Consider the following 10,123-nt stretch of genomic DNA (forward strand, 5'->3'; position numbering starts at 1 on the left):
TCTCCATTAATAGTCTAGCGTTATTGCCACAAAGCCATTCCCTTCCCTCTATTATGTACACTGTCTTCTTCTTAATATCTGTTCCAAGCCCTGTTGTCAGGAAGTTAACTTGTGTTATTCCCACAAGGTTAGATCAAAGTTTGATAAAAGGAAGGAATGTGAGTCAGCCCTGAAGAAGGGTTACACCTGAAACCTGATGGCTTGCTGTGTTCTTCCAGCCCCCTGCTTGCCTACTCTAGATAAGGCTGGAAGGGCTGAGTGGTCTACTTCTGCTCCTATTTCAAATGTGCTTTTGTTTTCTATTAATTTAATTTAAAGTAATATCTGGGTTAACATTTACATGAAACATTTTATGTGCCACAGGTTTTCCTCGATATTCTTTCAATGCCAGAGCTGAAGTTTTGATATCCCACCTTGTTAAAACTCAGGACCAGTCTTATCGTGTTCTCCTGCGCTGTCTCCTGTGGTTTGCTTGTTTTTGTCAAAGCAACTGAGAATTGGCGAGCCCTGAATCCACCTCTGGAGATTTCTCCAACTATATGCTTAAGCAATGTATTTACTACTTCCATTGGTTTCAGGTGCAGTTATGAATCAACCATCACTCCCAAGTCCCTGCGCAAGACTATCTCTATCCAATTCAATAGTTGGCACAGTGACAAATCACCTGGATGATTGAATGAGTGGAAAAAAAGACTTTTATTCCATGGCCTGAATTGTTGCTAGACAATTTGTGATATTTTTAGGTGTTGTGGTTATATTTTTCCTGTTAAGACTTTTTTTTATAGTTGAAAATGATGTTGACTCAGTCATCCATTATCTATCTTTATTATTTCTGTAATATCATTACCTGCTGTGGACTTTCCTGATACAATGTTTGAATATTCTGTTATAGAGTTTTCTCTTGATTAATGGGGCGTGACTTTCGCTGGGACCTTAAAAACGGAATGGGAACTGGGAGAAGGGATGAAATCCCCTCGGGAAAGGTGTGACAAAACTATTATTTCTGAAGCTGCTCAAAGGAAAAATTCCAAAATTGGGTGGCATGGTGGCTCACTGGATGGCACTGCTACCTCACAGCGCCAGGGACCTGGGTTCGATTCTCAGCTTGGGTGACTGTCTGTGTGGAGTTTGTATGTTCTCCCCGTGTCTGCGTGGGTTTTCTCCGAGTGCTCCAGTTACCTCCCACAATCCAAAGATGTGCAGGTTAGGTGAATTGGCTATGATCAATTGTCCATAGTCAGGGGTAAATTTAGGGTGGGGAAGTGGGTCTGGGTGGGTTACTCTTTGGAGGGTCGGTGTGGACTTGTTGGGCTGAAGGGTCTGTTTCCACACTGTAGTTAATCTAACCTGAAAGCACAGAGAAAAGTGTGTTCATTGTTGATAATGTTTTGTTGAACAATGTATTCACACAGTAATCAAGCTGTGAAATATAATATAGTAAGCAGCAGTTCTGTGCTGTAACTCTAGTCATGGAGTTACACAGAACAAAACCTTTCAGTTCAATTCCTCTACGCTGACCAGACATCCTAATCTGTCCTAGTCCCATTTGCCAGCATTTAACCCATATCCCTCTAAACACATCCAGACACCTTTTACAGGCCTGTTAGTCTTACTTCTGTGGTAGGCAAAGTAATGGAAAGGGTACTGAGGGATAGGATTTATGAGTATCTGGAAAGACACTGCTTGATTAGGGACAGCCAGCACAGATTTGTGAAGGGTAGGTCTTGCCTTACAAGTCTTATTGAATTCTTTGAGGAGGTCACCAAGCATGTGGATGAGGGTAGAGCAGTGGATGTAGTATACATGGATTTTAGTAAGGCATTTGATAAGATTCCCCATGATAGGCTTATGCGGTAAGTCAGGAGGCATGGGATAGAGGGAAATTTGGCCAGTTGGATAGAAAACTGGCTAACCGGTCGAAGTGGTAGTAGATGGTAAATATTCAGCCTGGAGCCCAGTTACAAGTGGAGTTCCGCAGGGATCACTTCTGGGTCCTGTGCTGTTTGTAATTTTTATTAATGACTTGGAAAAGGGAGTTGAAGGGTGGGTCAGTAAATTTGCAGATGATACGAAGATTGGTGGAGTTGTGGATAGTGAGGAGGGCTGATGATCAGGGGAATAGATAGAGTAGACAATCAGAAACTTTTTCCCCGGGTACAACAGAGTGTTACAAGGGGACATAAATTTAAGGTGAAGGGTGGAAGGTATAGGGGAGATGTCAGGGGTAGGTTCTTTACCCAGAGAGTGGTGGGGGCATGGAATGCGCTGCCTGTGGGAGTTGCAGAGTCAGAATCATTGGCGACTTTTAAGCGGCAATTGGATAGGTACATGGATGCGTGCTTAAGCTAGGACAAATGTTCGGCACAACATCGTGGGCCGAAGGGCCTGTTCTGTGCTGTATTGTTCTATGTTCTATCTATCTATGTTCTAACATTATCAGATGATAATATGTTGGCTTCCTATAGACTGTTGTCCTCTAAAACCCCACCACTATAGCAAAGTGTATCACATAGACTTTGTATCCAGGTAAAGTAGACCACACATCCCATTCCATCTTAGACTTAAATAGACAACTAAAAGTATAACTGTTTACAAAATATGAGATTCCTAATGTACCTCACTGTGATTTGGAGACCAAGGGTGAGATTTTTGTAAAGATAAAACTCCATAAAGATAGTGGACAGTACCCAGATGAAGAAAGCCAATTTTCATTTTCAAAAGATCCAATTTTTGCCAGTGAGGAAAAGGAGGTGGGGTGTGATTCACATAGGAAAGAAACCCAAACTCAGTATTGTAATTTGGATCCAGTGCTGAGGTTCAAACACACCCCATTTTGGCAGTTCCAAGGATCTGAACATTCAGAATAGGAGTTGCAAATTAACAGAACAGCCATAATTGTTCTTGAAGGCTCAGTAAGGTTTTTATAACTGTCCTGAAGTTTTTCTTTAAAATGCCTTATCCTCTAACTATCAAATGAAAGCGATGGGAATAAGACAAACTAACCTGCTGGAATACTTTGATGGAGGATGTCAGAGAAATAAGTAGCACCTGAGGATGCAGTTATAATTGAGCTCTTTGTTGACATTTCCTCAAAGGATGTCATTATGAATGCTTGGTTGTGTTTCAAAAGCTAAAATGAGCTCAGCTGCTGGTTCTGAATTCATAATTTTACTGACAGTTTAAACAGCCTTGTTGTATTTGGCATGGAGTCTGAGCAGAGGTTTTTCAGTTTAGAAAGTGATTGTGAATTGAGATTTAAAGGTATTCAATGGTACCACAAATGGGAAATTTTATTACACAATGAAGTATATAGGAGTGAGAGCTGTATTAGAGTATTCGAAGTTCTTTTACATCTCCACTTGACTCTTGATGTCTTCCCATGATGAATACTCTGTGAATAGCTATGGAAGCAGCATGAATATTATGAGGGCTGGGTCAGGGTATGAGTTGACATTGAGTTTGCATGGTGTATGAGAGGCCATCATTGAAAGCTAATGCATCCAACCACTTCTGCTGTGATAAAGTGCAAAGAAACTAACATAGGCCATCTAACAAGTTCACTTCAGCATTCATCTACCTCTGTGGCCATCTACTCCTTCCTTGTGTGATCAAATGTTTCTGATTCTACCTGTCCTTTAAGAGGAAAAATCACAAGTTTCAGGTCAATTTTTTACGGAGGCACATCTGGTGATTACTGACCTCGGATAGCCAAAGACTAGCCTAAGCAGTCTATCCACCATGAGCACAGCTACCCTGGGCATTGAATACAGGTAAGAATTTCTCCCATAGCTTTCCAAATCTGGATCAACTTTACCTTTAACAAGCAAGCCAACCAAACTTGTTGTCAGATGGAAGAGTCACATAACCCTTCCATTTTACTCTAAATTAAAGAGATAGTCATAACAATCGTATGAAATTGATATTTGTAACAGTCACCATAAACTGATTTATATCATTTTAATTGCACTAACTACTAACTTGATATAAGACAGTTTTTGCATCAAATATCATGGAGAATTGCATAATATTTCTGCCTATCCTCTTATCTGCTGATCACAACAGAGGAAGAAACAGAATGGAAATAAGTATTACTTTCAATAATAAAAACAAGAAAACAAACCCTTGGTCTTTAATTTTTGCATTGCTAATTTCAGGTTGCCTAATTTTTCAATGTAAGGCACACAACAAAAGCATGTGAAGATGTTCTTCTGTCACTGGTACCTGTGCTGACTTGTATATTTCTTCAGTTTTATTTACATTCATGTGAGCAATACTGCCTTCAGTTATTTGCCACAGTAGAAATCCTTTATAATTGGAAGTTCTGCAAGAAAACAACCAAGTGAAGCAATCATATTTGTAGATAGCAGGTTGGAGAACTGCAAACTTCTGAGACTTCAAAGACAGCACAACAATAGTTCTACAGAAGAAAAGCAACACCTTTGTATTTTCACCTTTTGATGATTTGTAGCATGACTTTTGTTCGGAACTCTATATTTTTAAAACATCAGAAAATTCAGTAGTTATCTTTTTGAATATTTGGCAAGAGAGCTTTCATTTTCTGTTGGTTATATCAAAGAACTTCAGAGTACAACACTTCATGTTGCACAGGGATTTTGGGCTGATTATGATAACTGATTTAAGTGTGTTTAAGAACAGTTTAATATTGTGTCAAATGGATACAAAATATAATATGCTTGATAACAATGCCAACATTTTTACTTTTAGGTTAAAACAGTGACCTCTAGTGTATGCTAATAGCTCTTAGTTTATGTTAAAATACGAACATAATCCCTTATAAAGTCTTCAGTTGTTAAATGCACAAGGTTCCAACTGGGCAGCAGTTTTTTTTCTTGGTGCATGATTAATTATGAGATAAAATATTTAGTGGAGTCTGTATCTATTCTGTGTTAACTCAGTTGAAATGCAAAGATTAAATACAGAAAAAGGAATAAACCTCTTCATTGGGTCTAATGCAATCTTTTAGCTTTCAACACCATACATTTTTAGAAATTGTGCCTTTAGAATATCAAACAGAATTGACTAGAGTTACACAATGCAGAATCAGTTTCACAAAATAATTGGATACATTTTATAGATTTTCTTGTTAACAAAAATGGTCCCTGATATTTCTCAAGATGTAGTGTTGGAAGCGGTGAGATGATGTGGCGACAAATATCGATCCATCCAGTACTAATCATAGTCCACAAGGGGCACATGTCCACTACATCCGCTAAAATTCTCCCTCCTCCTGTTATTCCTCTTTCCATTCTAATTTTAGATGCTATTCAACCAACCAATGTTTTTCCGTTCAGGCCTGCTTTCCTCCTGGCATTTCTATTGTTGCTAAACGTCAACTCTCACCTGGCTTTTCCAATCATCATGGTTTCTCAATTTCTGTTTCTGCACTTCAGCTAAAAGCCCATGAGATGATGGGACACCAGCTTTCCTGTAGAAATAAAAACAATTGGTTGTTTGAACTGTCCAACATCATCTAAGGATCCTTCACCAAAGACACAATCCAAAAGCTACAATCCGGTTCTCATTGGCTTTATTTAGGGTCCAGCTCTTACATTCATGCTGGCTCAGGAAACTTAAAGGTAGTGGTTTCCCAGAGGTCCCATTACATTCAATGGAAATAATTTTAAGCTGGTTTCCCAGCTGGTAGCCAGCTGATTGTGCAGCTATCTGGCTATTATGTTGCAAAGTCTATGGCCACATCCAAGAAGTGAAGAGCAGGGAGGTCAGAAGACATTGAGACAGATATCTTGGACAGCTTGGATTAGATCAAGGATGGGGAGATGTGGTTTGGCTGAACAGGACAGACGAGGGGAGTGGAATTAGATCAGGATGCAGTACAGATAGATCTGACAATTCATTAAAACCTGAGCTGGTTGAGGTGGAGTTGGGTTTCCAAATTTTAAGTTTTTGAATAATCCCAGCCCCCTTCCCCACTTTCTTCCCACACTTGTTGCCAGAACTGCTGAGTTTCACCAGCAATTTCTGTATTTGTTTTGGATCTCCAGCATCTGCAGCTCTTTGTTTTATTTTATCTTATGTGATTATGCTGGTGAAGTTTATACTGTATAAAGTTTATTGTCACATATTGCTGCAGTGACAAGAATTACTTGGTTCATTGAAGGTTGTACAATGTGAGATTAAAATGGATTGAAGATATGAAATTTGCATTTGACAACTTGTGTATCAACCTCAACAGGACCAGACTATTTAGGAGATGTAATGCCATTCCCCAGATGTTCCTATAAGATTGAATGCAGACCTGTCTCTCTAGGTCAAAGCATTTTTATATCCGAATTAAACTTAAACAAACAAAAGAAAACAAAGCATTCCTTTCATTTTGAGGCCTGTACTTTACCACACACTCTTGACAATGATGCTGTAGGTATTTCAGACTTGCTTGAATTTCTGTACTCTATAATTTTCTTGTGGTTTTGTAGTGCTCCAAAAGCAATTGTGCAAGAACAAATTGGCACAATTCAAGGCTAATTGAACCTGATTTCACACTAATGGTATATGAAGTTCTGGTACCAGTCTAAACCTGAATTCAGTCCATTGCCTTGAGGAAATGGCATCAAAGGATAATTGTACAGGAAACTACCTCCCTCTCTGCGGTGTCATAATTTGATTCCAATGTATTGGAAAGATTGGTCGTCGATGCCGAAGGCCATGGTGTTAAGATCAGTTGCAGTTTGTTAGTGAAAAAAATTATCCAAATCTCATAATTAAAATCTGAGCCACTTTAGTTATTTCATGTCATGATTGTAGTGGACAGCCTATGCAGCATAACATATTTTTATTTACTTCAATATAAATGAAGAAAAGATTTATTTGTGGTGTTCTACAAATATTCCCTGAATTAAAGCTTTGGAATTAGAGTTCCAGAGATCTTAATTTTGAATAACACTACTGATTTGAAATGTTGTCTTGGAAAATATGAAGTGCACAATCCTGACAGCAACTTATGTACTCATCAGAGTTCTGGTGAAGGAAATGCCATAGCCCCCAGCAACTTTTGGGTTCACTGGTTACCAAGGTTTCTTTCCCTCCTCCACCCTTAGTCCTGCTGTCCCACAGAAAGGTGCTTGTATACTTTTAGTCTCGTTTGTAATGTTGTGAATTATAAAAAGATATTACTTACCTTATCTGCAGACATCCAGCCCATTCCCTTGGCCTGAAATTTCCCCAGTGGAACTTACTCGTACCCTTCAAGGAGTCTGAAATAGGAAAACCAGCCTGCAAAATTATTTTATATGTCTTTGAAGCAGAGGAAGAAGATACTCTTAGCATATGATGCCCTGGCATTTCCAAATCCTAATAGAGTTCACAGCCTTTTCAGTCAGAATTACAACGGGAGTCTGCTGGAATGGACAAATAATTTAACGTTCTTAAGGTTGCTATTAAATAAGGCTGAAAACAAATCCAATCATTTCTTCAAGTTTACAAATAGGCATAAACCCACAATTAAGAAAATTGTGAATTGGCTTCTAATTAGAAAATATTAAGGAAACAAGCTTTGTTAGTGATGCCTATATGGTTACTAAGATCATGATGTAATTGTAGTTCATTCCACATTGCTATGCCAACCATATAATAATAGTCCATTGCCTGTTGCTTAGCTACTAATAATAAAATCTTCCTTTTTTAACTTACATAAAGGAAAAGCAGCCCCAGCGCATGCAAATGGGAAAAGCAGATTTTTTTTTTAGTTTAATTGCCTTTTAGCATTGTTTTTACATCAAAACATAGGGATTTTCACCTGTACCTTGAAACTGGGTACTTCAAGATTAGCAAATATTTTTCATGGATTAAATCACACAATGAGACAGTGAAGAAAAGGATTTCAAGCAAATGTGATATTGTCATACGTTAATATTTAAAAATACATTTTAAAACATTATTCCTTAAAAACAATTATCTTGGAAATTTTTCGTAAGAAGATTTGTTTGAAGTGTCAGTATGTATAAATTTGAACAAGCTAAAGAAGCAGTATAATGAAACAAGTCAATAATGATAAATGTAAATTATTATTTTCATTTCTTTTGAATCAGTATGAGATTTTACAACTGCTATTGGAGTTAATTACAGATGCGTATATATATAAATTTACCAATGATTCACTTTCTCTGTTTCTTACTCACACATTTCAATGATTTCAGTACCAAAATAAATTTATGCTAGATGATTCTTTCATTATGAGAAATGTTTAGACACCCTAGAAAGATAACATAAAAAGCTATTGTCAATTTTATAACTGGGATTTTGTTGATCAAAATGAAACCCTACTGTCAAAGAAAGCTTTTATTAATTCACGAAAACATAATTTTCTATAATTGTTGCTATTGTTTTCAGAAACAATGCTCCAAATGTCATTTTACTGAAAAAGTGCAGAAAGGTGTTTTAGCAGATTAGTAATTGTTGCAAATAGGAACATTCAATCCTTCAAGATTCATCAACATCCTTTAAGATGAGCAAGATAATAATGCAAATGTGAATAGCTAATGCATGAATGAATGGAGGTTTTAATGAATTCAAGGAGAAACATGAGCAACACTTCCTCGCCTTGTTTATTTTTTAATAGCAATAAGTATGTCCCTCACATTTTTCACATCTTTTCAAATATATTCAATTATTGTCAACACATAACGTCTTGAGTGTTATTATATGTGCATTCTGTGTTTAAATTTCCTGTGTCACCAAGGAATATTGAATTAGTTGCAAATTCTAGAAACTTCTATTTCTTGAAACGTTATTAATTTTCAACTGAAGTGGCTTCTGGCCGACTGCAAAAGCAAAAATCTGGAACAAAAGAAGGAACAGTAATGCAACAGGCTCAATGCAAAAATAAATAATGAATAAATAAATAAAATATAATTATTATATTTTAAAAATATAATGAGCTTTGTTTTGTGACATTCCTCATGGCAGTAATCACAAATACATTATCTGATGGATCCTGGCCATTTTAAATCATTCGTTTTCTGTGGTAGTAATATTCATAGAACATAGAACATAGAACAATACAGCACAGAACAGGCCCTTCGGCCCACGATGTTGTGCCGAACATTTGTCCTAGCTTAAGTAACCTATCCATTTTCCTATCCAATTGCCGCTTAAAGGTCACCAATAATTCTGACTCTGCCACTCCCACCACTCTCTGGGTAAAGAACCTACCCCTGACATCCCCACTATACCTTCCACCGTTCACCTTAAATTTATGTCCCCTTGTAACACTCTGTTGTACCCGGGGAAAAAGTCTCTGACTGTCTATTGTATCTATTCCCCTGATCATCTTATAAACCTCTATCAAGTCCCCTCATCCTTCGCCATTCCAATGAGAAAAGGCCTAGCACTCTCAACCTATCCTCATATGATCTATTCTCCATTCCAGGCAACATCCTGGTAAATCTCCTCTGCACCCTCTCCAAAGCTTCCACATCTTTCCTAAAGTGAGGCGACCAGAACTGCACACAGTACTCCAAATGTGGCCTTACCAAGGTCCTGTACAGCTGCAACATCACCTCACGACTCTTGAATTCAATCCCTCTGCTAATGAACGCTAATACACCATAGGCCTTCTTACAAGCTCTATCACCTGAGTGGCAATTTTCAAAGATCTATGAACATAGACCCCAAGATCCCTCTGCTCCTCCACCACCCTACCGTTAACCCTGTATTCCGCATTCTTATTTGTCCTTTCAAAATGGACAACCTTACACTTAACAGGATTGAACTCCATCTGCCACTCCTCAGCCCAGCTCTGCATCATATCTAAGTCCCTTTGCAGCCGACAACAGCCCTCCTCACTATCCACAACTCCACCAATCTTTGTATCGTCTGCAAACTTACTGACCCACCCTTCGACTCCCTAATCCAAGTCATTAATAAAAATTACAAACAGCAGAGGACCCAGAACTAATCCCTGCGGAAATCCACTTGTAACTGTGCTCCAGGCTGAATATTTACCATCTACCACCACTCTCCGACTTCGACCAGTTAGCCAGTTTTCTATCCAATTGGCCAAATGTCCCTCTATCCCATGCCTCCTGACTTCCCGCATAAGCCTACCATGGGGAACCTTATCAAATGCCTAACTAAAATCCATGTA

The sequence above is a fragment of the Chiloscyllium plagiosum genome, chromosome 17, assembly GCF_004010195.1.
Source record: "Chiloscyllium plagiosum isolate BGI_BamShark_2017 chromosome 17, ASM401019v2, whole genome shotgun sequence".
NCBI classification, from domain to species: Eukaryota; Metazoa; Chordata; class Chondrichthyes; order Orectolobiformes; family Hemiscylliidae; genus Chiloscyllium; species Chiloscyllium plagiosum.